This window comes from Oncorhynchus tshawytscha, linkage group LG12 (assembly GCF_018296145.1).
Source record: "Oncorhynchus tshawytscha isolate Ot180627B linkage group LG12, Otsh_v2.0, whole genome shotgun sequence".
In the NCBI taxonomy this organism is placed as follows: Eukaryota; Metazoa; Chordata; class Actinopteri; order Salmoniformes; family Salmonidae; genus Oncorhynchus; species Oncorhynchus tshawytscha.
Window position 1 is genome coordinate 6402294 of NC_056440.1, and position 15090 is coordinate 6417383.

At 45.1% G+C, this 15090-nt stretch overlaps 1 protein-coding gene across 7 annotated transcripts in view; it reads right to left on the reverse strand.

The window, feature by feature from the left end:
* Nucleotides 1-15090, reverse strand: part of LOC112262506 (sodium-dependent phosphate transporter 2-like) — a 93564-nt gene that overhangs the window by 34908 nt on the left and 43566 nt on the right. Inside the window, exon 2 of one of the 7 annotated variants that reach the window (XM_042331247.1) lies at nucleotides 7291-7362. The exons of 4 other annotated variants lie outside the window; for them this stretch is intronic. The gene's annotated coding sequence lies outside the window, so the exon portion shown is untranslated. Of the gene's footprint in view, nucleotides 1-3610; nucleotides 3759-7290; nucleotides 7363-14283; nucleotides 14746-15090 lie in introns of those variants that run through there. 2 more of the 7 variants (XM_042331249.1, XM_042331248.1) reach the window with 2 other exon arrangements.

Genomic DNA, 15090 nt, shown 5'->3' on the forward strand with positions numbered 1-15090 from the left:
AGATATCCTGAGAGTCTACTGAATAATGGTAACACAGGGTTAGTGAAGAAGAGAGAGGTTAGAGGTCATGATTAGGATAGATATCCTGAGAGAGTCTACTGAATAATGGTAACACAGGGTTAGTGAAGAAGAGAGAGAGGTTAGAGGTCATGATTAGGATAGATATTCTGAGAGTCTACTGAATACTGGTAACACAGGGTGAGTGAGGAAGAGAGAGAGGTTAGAGGTCATGATTAGGATAGATATCCTGAGAGAGTCTACTGAATACTGGTAACACAGGGTGAGGGAGGAAGAGAGAGAGGTTAGAGGTCATGATTAGGATAGATATCCTGAGAGTCTACTGAATAATGGTAACACAGGGTGAGTGAGGAAGAGAGAGGTTAGAGGTCATGATTAGGATAGATATCCTGAGAGTCTACTGAATACTGGTAACACAGGGTTAGTGAAGAAGAGAGAGAGGTTAGAGGTCATGATTAGGATAGATATTCTGAGAGTCTACTGAATACTGGTAACACAGGGTGAGTGAGGAAGAGAGAGAGGTTAGAGGTCATGATTAGGATAGATATCCTGAGAGTCTACTGAATACTGGTAACACAGGGTGAGGGAGGAAGAGAGAGAGGTTAGAGGTCATGATTAGGATAGATATCCTGTGAGTCTACTGAATACTGGTAACACAGGGTGAGTGAGGAAGAGGGAGAGGTTAGAGGTCATGATTAGGATAGATATCCTTTGAGTCTACTGAATACTGGTAACACAGGGTGAGTGAGGAAGAGGGAGAGGTTAGAGGTCATGATTAGGATAGATATCCTGTGAGTCTACTGAATACTGGTAACACAGATTGAGCAAAGAAGACAAAAGGTGGATTAGAGGTGTCGTATTTAATGAACACAAGCCCACTAAAGGGAGTGTGGGGCTGGGTTGCATTCCGTATATATAGGGGTATTTTTAGGAATGGGAATGGGAATAGGGACTGGGAATAGGGAGTGGGAATAGGGAGTGGGAATAGGAAATGGGAATGGGATATAGGGAATAGCGTCCTTTTGTGCACTGCCAGTAATACCATATACCCCGGTACAAGAACGGTATGAACATCTTGATACCGCCCAAACGTGTGTGTGTGTGTGTGTGTATGTGTGTGTGTGTGCGCGCTTGCACGCATGTCAACATAAGCAGAGGACAACTCTGATAACCAGTCACAATAGGAAAATCATTGTATCGTCATCTGCACTTTAAAAATAATCAAATAATCCCTGTTAGCTGGACACTGTCGGCAGCCAGGCTATAAAAAGACTATATAAAAAGGCTATAAAAAGAGTGTGTGGTGAATGAGATGAGAGCTGTGTGTTCAGCGTTGGAAGTAGCATATTGACACCACAACAAGGCCCCTGCTGACAGCTGCTATAAAAGTCTGATCACATTTCACTGCGTTCTCCTCCACTGGGTTTCCATCCGGATAAGATGGCATCTGATTTGGGCCAGTATCCATAAAGGGCCTTGGAGCAGGATGATCATCTAGGATCAGTATCCATAAAGGGCCTTGGAGCAGGATGATCATCTAGGATCAGTATCCATAAAGAGCCTTGGAGCAGGATGTCATCTAGGATCAGTATCCATAAAGGGCCTTGGAGCAGGATGATCATCTAGGATCAGTATCCATAAAGGGCCTTGGAGCAGGATGATCATCTAGGATCAGTATCCATAAAGGGCCTTGGAGCAGGATGATCATCTAGGATCAGTATCCATAAAGGGCCTTGGAGCAGGATGATCATCTAGGATCAGTATCCATAAAGGGCCTTGGAGCAGGATGATCATCTAGGATCAGTATCCATAAAGAGCCTTGGAGCAGGATGATCATCTAGGATCAGTATCCATAAAGAGCCTTGGAGCAGGATGTCATCTAGGATCAGTATCCATATCAGTATATTCATTATGATATAAAAGGCTACACCGATCCTATATCAGCATCTCCCAGTCATCAGCCAGCTGATACCACTATACAGTCTCCCAGTCATAAGCTACCACCTAGCTGATACCACTATACAGTCTCCCAGTCATCAGCTACCACCTAGCTGATACCACTATACAGTCTCCCAGTCATCAGCTACCACCTAGCTGATACCACTATACAGTCTCCCAGTCATCAGCTACCACCTAGCTGATACCACTATACAGTCTCCCAGTCATCAGCTACCACCTAGCTGATACCACTATACAGTCTCCCAGTCATCAGCTACCACCTAGCTGATATCACTATGCAGTCTCCCAGTCAGCCAGCACCTAGCTGATACCACTATACAGTCTCCCAGTCATCAGCTACCACCTAGCTGATACCACTATACAGTCTCCCAGTCATCAGCTACCACCTAGCTGATACCACTATACAGTCTCCCAGTCATCAGCTACCACCTAGCTGATATCACTATGCAGTCTCCCAGTCAGCCAGCACCTAGCTGATACCACTATACAGTCTCCCAGTCATCAGCTACCACCTAGCTGATACCACTATACAGTCTCCCAGTCATCAGCTACCACCTAGCTGATATCACTATGCAGTCTCCCAGTCAGCCAGCACCTAGCTGATACCACTATACAGTCTCCCAGTCATCAGCTACCACCTAGCTGATACCACTATACAGTCTCCCAGTCATCAGCTACCACCTAGCTGATACCAATATACAGTCTCCCAGTCATCAGCTACCACCTAGCTGATATCACTATGCAGTCTCCCAGTCAGCCAGCACCTAGCTGATACCACTATACAGTCTCCCAGTCAGCCACCACCTAGCTGATACCACTATACAGTCTCCCAGTCAGCCACCACCTAGCTGATACCACTATACAGTCTCCCAGTCAACCACCACCTAGCTGATACCTCTATACAGTCTCCCAATTATCAGCTACCATCTAGCTGATACCACTATACAGTCTCCCAGTCATCAGCCAGTACTAGCTACCACCTAGCTGATACCACTATACAGTCTCCCAGTCATCAGCTACCACCTAGCTGATACCACTATACAGTCTCCCAGTCATCAGCTACCACCTAGCTGATATCACTATGCAGTCTCCCAGTCATCAGCTACCACCTAGCTGATACCACTATACAGTCTCCCAGTCATCAGCCAGTACTAGCTACCACCTAGCTGATACCTCTATACAGTCTCCCAGTTATCAGCCTATAGGTAGCCTAATGGTTAGAGCATTGGGACAGTAAACGAAAGGTTGCTTGTTCAAATCCCCGAGCCGGTAACGTGAGGGGAAAAAAATCTGCCATTCTGCCCTTGAGCAAAGCAGTTAACACCCACAACAACTGGAGTGAATGTTGATTAAGGCAGCTCCCCCTCAGAGGTGTTCAGAGGTGTTTAGTTAAATGCAGAAGACATTTCGGTTGAATTAATTCAGTTGTGCAACTGCCGAGGTATCCCATTTCCCCACATTAGCTGGCCGATGACACTACAAAGCCTCCCGGTTAGCAACCTACACTAGCTAAAAACCTACTGCTAATGTCTAGTTTTCAACAAATTGCATAGTATAACTACCAAGCAGAAGGACCAAACAAAACATATACCTACCAAGCAAGTAGTAATTAAAATAAGCATTAAAACATTACCATCTTCCAGTAGGCTAGCTCCAGTAGACGGCACCAAACATTATTTACAGTGTAGTCAGGACGAGTCCGAACCCTGCTCTCACTGCTTTAGTCCTCCTGCTGCAGCTTGCCGTCTTAAAAGGTTCTTAGTGAGAGAGTCACCGCCACAACACAAACAAGCAGTGAAGAGGTTTTTTTAAATGAGCCTATAAGTACATGCAGACTTCCCAAGGCTGAGACAGACAGGCAGCTAAGGGGCTATTCTCAGATGAACAAAACATGTTTATGGATTCAACCAGTTAACACTAGCAACAGCCTAAACATATTTAGATTCTGACCTCAGACCTGTATTTGGGTGAAAACAGTATATACTAGGTAGCTGACAACTTGTTTATGAGCTGTTCCCAGACCTGTATTTGGGTGACGACAGTAGATAGCTCTAAGCTGACACTTGTTTATGAACAGATTCCAGACCTGTATTTGGGTGATGACAATAGATACTAGGTAACTGACACATTATTTATGAGCTATACCCAGACCTGTACTTAGGTTAAGACAGTAAATTGCTCTAAGCAGACACTTGTTTATGAACAGACTCCAGATCTGTATTTCGGTGAATACTGTAGGTTAGATGTCTTCTAGAGACCCAAATTCCAGGTTCGGGTCCCAAATTCTTACTTTTGTCTAGGACCTGGGTCAGGTCTGATATAATTGCCACGGGTCTCGGTAGGTGCAATTAAAATGTATTTAAAATCGACTGGACCTGTCCACTGTTAATTAAAATGTATTTAAATCGACTGGACCTGTCCACTGTTAATTAAAATGTATTTAAAATCGACTGGACCTGTCCACTGTTAATTAAAATGTATTTAAAATCGACTGGACCTGTCCACTGTTAATTAAAATGTATTTAAATCGACTGGACCTGTCCACTGTTAATTAAAATGTATTTAAATCGACTGGACCCGTCTTCTGTTAAGTGAATGGATTTATCGACTGGACCCGATTGCACCGGTCCTCTGTTAATTTCATGTGTGTGACATGATGAAAGCAGCGCAAGCTTGTTATGTGTCAGCCAATTGCAACTCAATAAAACGTACAGCTTATGGGGCGGCAGGGTAGCCTAGTGGTTAGAGTGTTGGACTAGTAACCAGCAGGTAGACTAGTGGTTAGAGTGTTGGACTAGTAACCAGCAGGTAGACTAGTGGTTAGAGTGTTGGACTAGTAACCAGCAGGTAGCCTAGTGGTTAGAGTGTTGGACTAGTAACCAGCAGGTAGCCTAGTGGTTAGAGTGTTGGACCAGCAGGTAGCCTAGTGGTTAGTAAACAGTAACCAGCAGGTAGCCTAGTGGTTAGAGTGTTGGACTAGTAACCAGCAGGTAGCCTAGTGGTTAGAGTAGTTGGACTAGTAACCAGCAGGTAGCCTAGTGGTTAGAGAGTTGGACCAGTAACCAGCAGGTAGCCTAGTGGTTAGAGTGTTGGACTAGTAACCAGCAGGTAGACTAGTGGTTAGAGAGTTGGACTAGTAACCAGCAGGTAGCCTAGTGGTTAGAGAGTTGGACTAGTAACCAGCAGGTAGCCTAGTGGTTAGAGAGTTGGACTAGTAACCAGCAGGTAGCCTAGTGGTTAGAGAGTTGGACTAGTAACCAGCAGGTAGCCTAGTGGTTAGAGAGTTGGACTAGTAACCAGCAGGTAGTCTAGTGGTTAGAGAGTTGGACCAGTAACCAGCAGGTAGTCTAGTCGTTAGAGAGTTGGACTAGTAACCAGCAGGTAGTCTAGTGGTTAGAGTGTTGGACCAGTAACCAGCAGGTAGTCTAGTGGTTAGAGAGTTGGACCAGTAACCAGCAGGTAGTCTAGTGGTTAGAGAGTTGGACTAGTAACCAGCAGGTAGTCTAGTGGTTAGAGTGTTGGACTAGTAACTGGAAGGTTGCAAGTTCAAATCCCCGAGCTGACAAGGTTTCAAATCTGTCGTTGTGCCCCTAAACAAGGCAGTTAACCCACTGTTCCTAGGCCGTCATTGAAAATAAGAATTTGTTCTTTAAAAGACTTGCCTATTTAAATAAAGGTAAAAAAATATATTTTAAAAATGCCCAGCTGGTTCCAGCTGCTCACCTCATGCGCAACTGCTGCTAAGCCTTGGCTACTGTCGATTGCAAAGATGGACTTTTTCATTCAAGTAAAATTAAAGTTAGAGGAGACGGAGTACAGTGAAAAGAAACCGACAAGAGCCGAGTTTTAATATTGTAGTGGACAAAGATTTTTTTTTAAATTTACTATCACATTTATCATTTGTTTTCTCATGATCATTATTGCATATCTACTTAAGAATCTAAACAGGTTCTTTAAATATGCAAAAAGTGTTTTGTTTAATTTTGTTGAGACATTTTTGTTGGCCAAATGAAGGTCGGTCTATTTAAAGATAGGATATAAGTAGGTCTGTTGTCAAATAAATATAAATTTAAAAAATTCCTGAGATCTTGGCTGATTTCTTTTGATTTTCCCATGATGTCAAGCAAAGAGATGGGGTATCAGTTGAAAAAAAAGAGAGAATTTCCTTCCTCTCCAGCAACTGAGTTAGGAAGGACACCTGTCTCTTTGTAGTGACTGGGTGTATTGATACACCATCCAAAGTGTAATTAATAACTTCCCCATGCTCAAAGATATTCAATTTCCTTTTTTTTTTTAAGATGTTTTTTTTTTTTTACTACCAAAAAGTGCTTTTCTTTGAGAGGGGGAAACCTCCCTGGACTTTGCACTTGAATCTATTTTTGAAATTCACTGCTCGACTGAGGGACATTACAGAGATGAGGTAGTCATTTAAAAAGTCATGTTAAAACACTATTATTGCACACACAACTTATGAAGCACATGTTTACTCCTGAACAATTTTAGTCTCGCCATAACAAAAGGGTTGAATACATATGGACTCAAGACATTTAAGCTATCATGTTTTATTCATTTGTAAAAATATATATATATAAAAAATATCTAAAAATAAAAAAATAAAAATTCCACTGACATTATGGGGTATTTATTCTGTGTAGGCCAGAAACACAATCTCAATTTAATTTATTAAATTCAGGCTGTAACACAACAAAATGTGGAAAGTCAAGATATATATATATATATACACACTATGTATACAAAAGTATGTGGACACCCCTTTAAATGAGTGGATTTGGTATTATTTCAGCCACACCCATTGCTGACAGGTGTATAAAAATCAAGCACACAGCCATGCAATCTCCATAGACAAACATTGGCAGTGGAACGGCCTTACTGAAAAGCTCAGTGACTTTCAACGTGCCACCGTCATAGAAAAAAGTGCAAAACATGTATATGCACTGACTACTGTAAGGTGCTCAAGATAATCTGCTAAATTACTAAAAATGTAAACGTAAAAAAAATTGCCACAGATCCATTTCTAAACGGGTCTAACTTTAAACTGTGAAGACCTCTACTGTAGGTAGCTGACACATTGTTTATGAACTCTACCCAGACCTATATTTGTGTGAAGACGCGAGCTGAAATGTTGTTTATGAGTTGAATGGAGGCCTGTATTTGGGCAGACAGGGACAGCGTCATGGCAAACAATATAATTTCAGCCTGTCTATCTGGTAACCCAACTGATCACAAAGCGGCAGAACCAGACACTAGCAAAAGATTATGGGAGTAGGTACGATAACAAACATTTTCTCTCACCGCCAGAATGTGTTAGAATGTGTCAGACAGATGGTTGGTGTACTGCAGTGGAGTCCGCTACAATAACAGCTTCTGGAAATGAAGGAACACACCTGGTATCAAATACCATTTAAAATCTTTCAAATTATTTTAGCATTTGCTTCAGCCTAACCTGGAGTGCCAGATGCACAGGGTTTGCACTTTCTCATTTTTTCCATTGCACAAGGGAAGCTCAATCAAGCCCAGATTCAGTATTTGTAATTATTTTGAGTGGTATTTCAACCCGGGTTTGGACAGAAGCAACCTGCCTGCGATGCCCATGTCCCCCACACAGGATTCAAACCCCCCCAGAGAAATCTCACCTTCTGATTAAAAAAAAAACTCATCCTGATACACAATGGAACGGTCTGATTTGTTTTCCCCAAAACATTATCCAAGTCAATTTATACATACAGGAGGTAAATGCAGCACATCGTGCCTATACAGCCTATTGTCTAACAGGGAATTTAAATGTAACCAGCTTGAAAGCCAGACTAACACATTAACTGATTGTGTGCTCTGGGCACATGGGCTACGAATCTCCTTCCTAAAACATCCCACTCTACTAGCGCTCGTTCCACTCACACACAGTCCACCCTTCTCCAGCTCCCCCCCTCTGTCCAGCTCCCTTCCTCTGTCCCACAGCCCACCCTCTTCAGCTCCCTCCCTCTGTCCCACAGCCCACCCTCTCTCTCCAGCTCCCTCCCTCTGTCCCACCCTCTCTCTCCAGCTCCCACCCTCTGTCCCACCCTCTCTCTCAGCTCCCACCCTCTGTCCCACAGCCCACCCTCTCTCTCCAGCTCCCTCCCTCTGTCCCACAGCCCACCCCCCCTCTCTCCAGCTCCCCCTCTCTCCAGCTCCCTTCCTCTGTCCCACAGCCCACCCTCTCTCCAGCTCCCTCCCTCTGTCCCACAGCCCACCCTCTCTCTCCAGCTCCTTCCTCTGTCCCACAGCCCACCCTCTCTCCAGCTCCCTCCCTCTGTCCCTCCCTCTGTCCCACAACCCACCCTCTCTCCAGCTCCCTCCCTCTGTCCCACAGCCCACCCTCTCTCCAGCTCCCTCCCTCTGTCCCACAGCCCACCCTCTCTGGAACACTCCAGCTCCCCCCCTCTGTCCAGCTCAACCACAACTCTGTCCCACAGCCCACCCTCTCTCCTCAATCCCTCCCTCTGTCCCACAGCCCACCCCTATCCCTAGCTCCCGCCCTCTGTCCCAGAGCCCATTCTCTCTCCAGCTCCCTACTGTCTGACCCAGAGCCCATTCCCTTTATAGCTCCCTCCCTTGGTCCCAGGGCCCACCCTTCTGGTCCCACAGCCCACCCCCTATCTCCAGCACCCTATCTGTCCCCCCTCTCTCCAGCACCCTCCCTCTGTCACCCAGCACTGTAAGCTCCCTCCCTCTGAGGACAGCTAGCTTCCATCCTCCTCTGGCTATATTGACTTCAATACAAAACCTAGGAGGCTTGTTCTCCTCACCCCCTTCCATAGACTTACATGGTAATTATGATGACTTCCAGAGGACGTCCTCCAACCAAATCAATTGTCTGATCAAAGGATCAGAGAATTACCCTGGTACTACGCATGTGTGACTTAGAAGCTTGGTGAGTTGGTGATATTATTGGATAGATTAAGATGGTGAATAGTGATAGAGGCATTTTTAGGGAATTATTCAATTCAAATTGGTTTATTCAAACGACAGGATACGGAGGTAGATTATATACTGTTTTCTTGGTTTCAGAACTTTATTTTTGTGTCGAGTTGTGCAATTTATTTAAATTTGCCCTAACCAGCTAGCTACCTGAGTGCAGTTTCCTCCGCCAGAATGGCTAGCTGACGCTAACGACAATGTAGTGTTTTTTTTTTGTTGGTGGGGGGGGGGTGTTTCATTGCCCACATTAGATTCAAGCTTCTGGGAAAAACCTGCATTGACTAATAAAATGGATAAAGGTCTGCATACTCAAACTGCTGACAACGAGAAGGTGAGACGAACCCGGGATGTTCTCAAGCAGCTTATCGACACTACTGCCTTTTGGGCATGTTAGGGTTAGGGTTAGGGTTAGGGTTTTTGGGCATGTTAGGGTTAGAGGGTTAGGGGGTTAGGGTTTTTGGGCATGTTAGGGTTAGAGGGGTTAGGGTTTTTGGGCATGTTAGGGTTAGGGTTAGAGGGTTAGGGTTTTTGGGCATGTTAGGGTTAGAGGGTTAGGGTTTTTGGGCATGTTAGGGTTAGGGTTAGAGGGTTAGGGTTTTTGGGCATGTTAGGGTTAGAGGGTTAGGGTTATTGGGCATGTTAGGGTTAGGGGTTAGGGTTTTTGGGCATGTTAGGGTTAGAGGGGGGTTAGGGTTAGAGGGTTAGGGTTAGAGGGTTAGGGTTAGAGGGTTAGGGTTAGAGGGTTAGAGGGTTAGGGTTTTTGGGCATGTTAGGGTTAGAGGGTTTTTTGGGCATGTTAGGGTTAGGGGTTAGGGTTATTGGGCATGTTAGGGTTAGAGGGTTTTTTTGGGCATGTTAGGGTTAGAGGGTTTTTTTGGGCATGTTAGGGGGTTAGGGTTTTTGGGCATGTTAGGTTAGAGGGTTAGGGTTTTGGGCATGTTAGGGTTAGGGTTAGGGGTTAGGGTTTTTGGGCATGTTAGGGTTAGAGGGTTAGGGTTTTTGGCATGTTAGGGTTAGAGGGTTAGGGTTTTTGGGCATGTTAGGGTTAGGGTTTTTGGGCATGGGGGTTAGGGTTTTGGGCATGTTAGGGTTAGGGGTTAGGGGTTAGGGTTTTGGGCATGTTAGGGTTAGGGTTTTGGGCATGTTAGGGTTAGGGTTTTTGGGCATGTTAGGGTTAGGGTTTTTGGGCATGTTAGGGTTAGAGTTTTTGGGCATGTTAGGGTTAGGGTTTTTGGGCATGTTAGGGTTAGGGTTTTTGGGCATGTTAGGTTAGGGTTTTGGGCATGTTAGGGTTTGGGTTTTTGGGCATGTTAGGGTTAGGGTTTTTGGGCATGTTAGGGTTAGGGTTTTTGGGCATGTTAGGGTTAGGGTTTTTGGGCATGTTAGGGTTAGGGTTTTTGGGCATGTTAGACTTGGCTTTTAGGCGGCGCGATGAAAGGGACAGTTCTACTGACAAGGGCAACTACAAGGATCTTTCAGAAGGTGGTTCAACTGTGGTTGAACCAACAGAACCAGATAGCTGTGTGTGTGTGTCAGGGGGAATTGTCAGGCCTGATATTCTAAACAGGGAAACAGTGAACGAGACAGCTGCAGCAGACAGACACCAGAACCATTTTAGAACCGTCACAGAACTCTCCCATCTGCTCATTCTAGAATATTCCTGTCTCCTGGTATCCCCATTCACTACTCTTCCTGGGGTCCACAAAAAAAACACTGACGGACAAGTCACACAAATTTAAACTACAATGATATACAAACAATACAAATTAAACAGAACAAAGTTCTGAAGAGACCAAATTCACAAACACTTCTATTTATACACTCATCACTTACATACAGGCTCACATACAAACACTCACCTATGACACAAATCACCTATGACACACACACACACACACACACACACACCAACACAATACACACACACAATTCACACACACACAAACACACACCCCCCCAGACACTTAACTTCTGTGAAAGCACATAGCAGCTGTAGCCAGCTTTAAAAAATACCAGTGTTCAAATTTAATTTAGGAAATAATTGGACAAGTTTGAATTCTCCCACACATACACTAAAAGTATTTTTTTCAGAAGGTTCTACACCAGCGTATCTAGCCTAATATATTGATGGGAAATTAATTAAATCTTCAGCAAATGCCAGTCCTTGAATTTAAAAAAAACAACAAAAAACATCCCAACCTTAATCAGAATAATCTGAGGGATTTCAAGTTCTCTGTTCTTTACCGTCAAAAACGTTTGAGATCAATCTAGACAAACCAATGTTTTATGACCACATAACAGGGAGTCAGCCTTCCCTGCATTTGTTGATTACAGTTCTGCTCTCAATTCCATGGACCAACACAGTGAATTGAATTCCATGGACCAACACAGTGAATTGAATTCCATGGACCAACAACACAGTGAATGGAATTCCATGGACCAACAACACAGTGAATGGAATTCCATGGACCAACAACACAGTGAATTGAATTCCATGGACCAACACAACACAGTGAATGGAATTCCATGGACCAACAACACAGTGAATGGAATTCCATGGACCAACAACACAGTGAATTGAATTCCATGGACCAACACAACACAGTGAATGGAATTCCATGGACCAACACAACACAGTGAATGGAATTCCATGGACCAACACAACACAGTGAATGGAATTCCATGGACCAACACAACACAGTGAATGGAATTCCATGGACCAGCTAAACAAGCTAAACATATTTACCCGCTTCGAGGAAAATCCTTTCCACTCTACCTCTCCTGCTTTTAGACTACCTTTCTTCAAATCCAACCAAATTACACACGTTCTGAGCTACATCAAATCCGACCTCAAAATGGCCAAAGAAATATACTGAACAAAAATAAACCGTTCACTAGCTAGGCTAACCATATTACCAAACCGTTCACTAGCTAGGCTAACCATATTACCAAACCGTTCACTAGCTAGGCTAACCATATTACCAAACCGTTCACTAGCTAGGCTAACCATATTACCAAACCGTTCCCTAGCTAGGCTAACCATATTACCAAACCGTTCACTAGCTAGGCTAACCATATTACCAAACCGTTCCCTAGCTAGGCTAACCATATTACCAAACCGTTCACTAGCTAGGCTAACCATATTACCAAACCGTTCCCTAGCTAGGCTAACCATATTACCAAACCGTTCACTAGCTAGGCTAACCATATTACCGGAGGGTCATCTTATTCTTTCTATTTCTATTGCAGATTCGCGGCCGCAATTTCTGGAAGATCTTTGGAGATAAGAATAGATGGAACGTCAAAGACACTGGTCTCCCCTATCCATCTGTGGTGAAGTTTTTCCCTCAATGTTTATGACAAATCCAACTCCAGAACCAGCCATTGTCTAGCCTAGCTGGCTATTCTTTTAAACACAGTGCCGCAACAACAGATAACATTAGCTAGCTAATGTCAAATATTTATCAGAAGCCTGCGTCATTCGTCATAGGAACGGAATATGTCGAAATAGGGGGCGACATTGCCCTCTAGTGGGGGCATTTAATGGTTCAGGCCATGGCCTGTTCAATGAAAAATACAGGCACAAAAAAAAAGAGTATAAAAATTGAAATGATTTACATGAGATGACGCTGAGAGCAACCTGTACTCCATGATTAAGCAACGAGACAGTGTCGTCTGAGTAAGTGGGCCACCGTGACAGTCTTCAAGGACATCAAACATGTGTGATGTGTGTGTTTTTATTCTATATTTATAGATTTAATCCCAGGCCCCCGTTCCCGCAGGAGGCCTTCTGGTAGGCCGTCATTGTAAATAAGAATTTGTTCTTAACTGACTTGCCTAGTTAAATAAAAAGGTAACATTTTAAAAATGATGATGCAACTTTTCTGGCCATTTCTTCTCTAGAAACAATCTAGGATCCGACCAGTCCGTTCTAGCATTACTTTCATGATTGACTGATTAATGGTGATTGTGTAATCAGATATCCCACTGTTGTCCCACACGTCTTCCTTTTTTTAAATGTAATATGAACCTTCGCACTGCAGCTCCACTGGCTCAGGGCGCAGACAGACACTGGCTCGGGGCGCAGACAGACACTGGCTCAGGGCGCAGACAGACACTGGCTCAGGGCGCAGACAGACACTGGCTCAGGGCGCAGACAGACACTGGCTCAGGGCGCAGACAGACACTGGCTCAGGGCGCAGACAGACACTGGCTCAGGCCGCAGACAGACACTGGCTCAGGGCGCAGACAGACACTGGCTCAGGGCGCAGACAGACACTGGCTCAGGGCGCAGACAGACACTGGCTCAGGGCGCAGACAGACACTGGCTCAGGGCGCAGACAGACACTGGCTCAGGCGCAGACAGACACTGGCTCAGGCCGCAGACAGACACTGGCTCAGGGCGCAGACAGACACTGGCTCAGGCCGCAGACAGACACTGGCTCAGGCCGCAGACAGACACTGGCTCAGGCCGCAGACAGACACTGGCTCAGGCCGCAGACAGACACTGGCTCAGGCCGCAGACAGACACTGGCTCAGACAGACACCGCAGACAGACTCTGATATAGCAGACAGACTCTGACCAACAGCACACACAGCCACAGACAGAGAGAAACAGGCTCTGACCAACAACACAGAGAGAGAGACAGACAGTGAGACAGACAGCGAGACAGACAGAGACGTCATATGGCATCAGGACCCATAGCTAACAGACACACCATCATATGGCATCAGGACCCATAGCTAACAGACACACCATCATATGGCATCAGGACCCATAGCTAACAGACACACCATCATATGGCATCAGGACCCATAGCTAACAGACACACCATCATATGGCATCAGGACCCATAGCTAACAGACACACCATCATATGGCATCAGGACCCATAGCTAACAGACACACCATCATATGGCATCAGGACCCACACACCATCATATGGCATCAGGACCCACACACCATCATATGGCATCAGGACCCATAGCTAACAGACACACCATCATATGGCATCAGGACCCAGAGCTAACAGACACACCATCATATGGCATCAGGACCCATAGCTAACAGACACACCATCATATGGCATCAGGACCCATAGCTAACAGACACACCATCATCTGATGAGGACTCACAAGGAAAATAATCAAAGACCCTCCATGACACCTCAACAGTGTACAGGCTTGATACATACAGCAAACGCACACACATTAAAAAAAAGGTACAGATTACTTACAATGGAATCCTCAATCACTACTTAAGAGACAGAATAACAGAGAGCGAGAGAGAAAGAGACATATAGCTGGTCTCGCAGTCAACTCCACTCACCTTCAGCATGCAGTCTCCTCACATCAGAAAGAGAGGGAACAGAGGAGAAAGGGACAGAATACACAAAGACAGGGATCAGATCAACATGCAGTGAGAGGAATGAAGATAGATAGATGAAGAGAGAGAGGAGAGAGAGAGGAGAAGAGAGAGAGGAGAGAGAGAGGAGAAGAGAGAGAGGAGAGAGAGAGAGAGAGTCGATGTTGCGGCCACAGCGCAGCAGTCTAGACTCTAGACTGCCTCTTAAAGGAAGGCATCCGCAGCTGCACCACAGCACCAGCAGGCCAATCAGAAACCAGCTTGGGGGCAGAGCACCACACACTGGCCAATTGCATGAGGGGAGGCCAGGGAGATGGAGACAGAGGTAGTGAATAAAACAGGGGATGTTGAGGGGGTGAGGAGAGGTGGTGTGTGTATCTAACAGTCAGGAACAGCCATGCAGTTAGACCAAGGGCATTGTGAACCCCCCCCCCCTCCGTCACCATCACATTGTAACAGAACTCCCTCCATCACTACCACATTGTAACAGAAGTCTCCTGTAACTCCCTCCATCACTACACATTGTAACAGAAGTCTCCTGTAACTCCCTCCATCACCACCACATTGTAACAGAAGTCCCTCCGTCACTACCACATTGTAACAGAAACAGACACACCATCATCTGATGAGGACTCACAAGGAAAATAATCTCCCTCCATCACTACCACATTGTAACAGAAGTCTCCTGTAACTCCTCCATCACCACCACATTGTAACAGAAGTCTCCTGTAACTCCCTCCATCACCACCACATTGTAACAGAAGTCTCCTG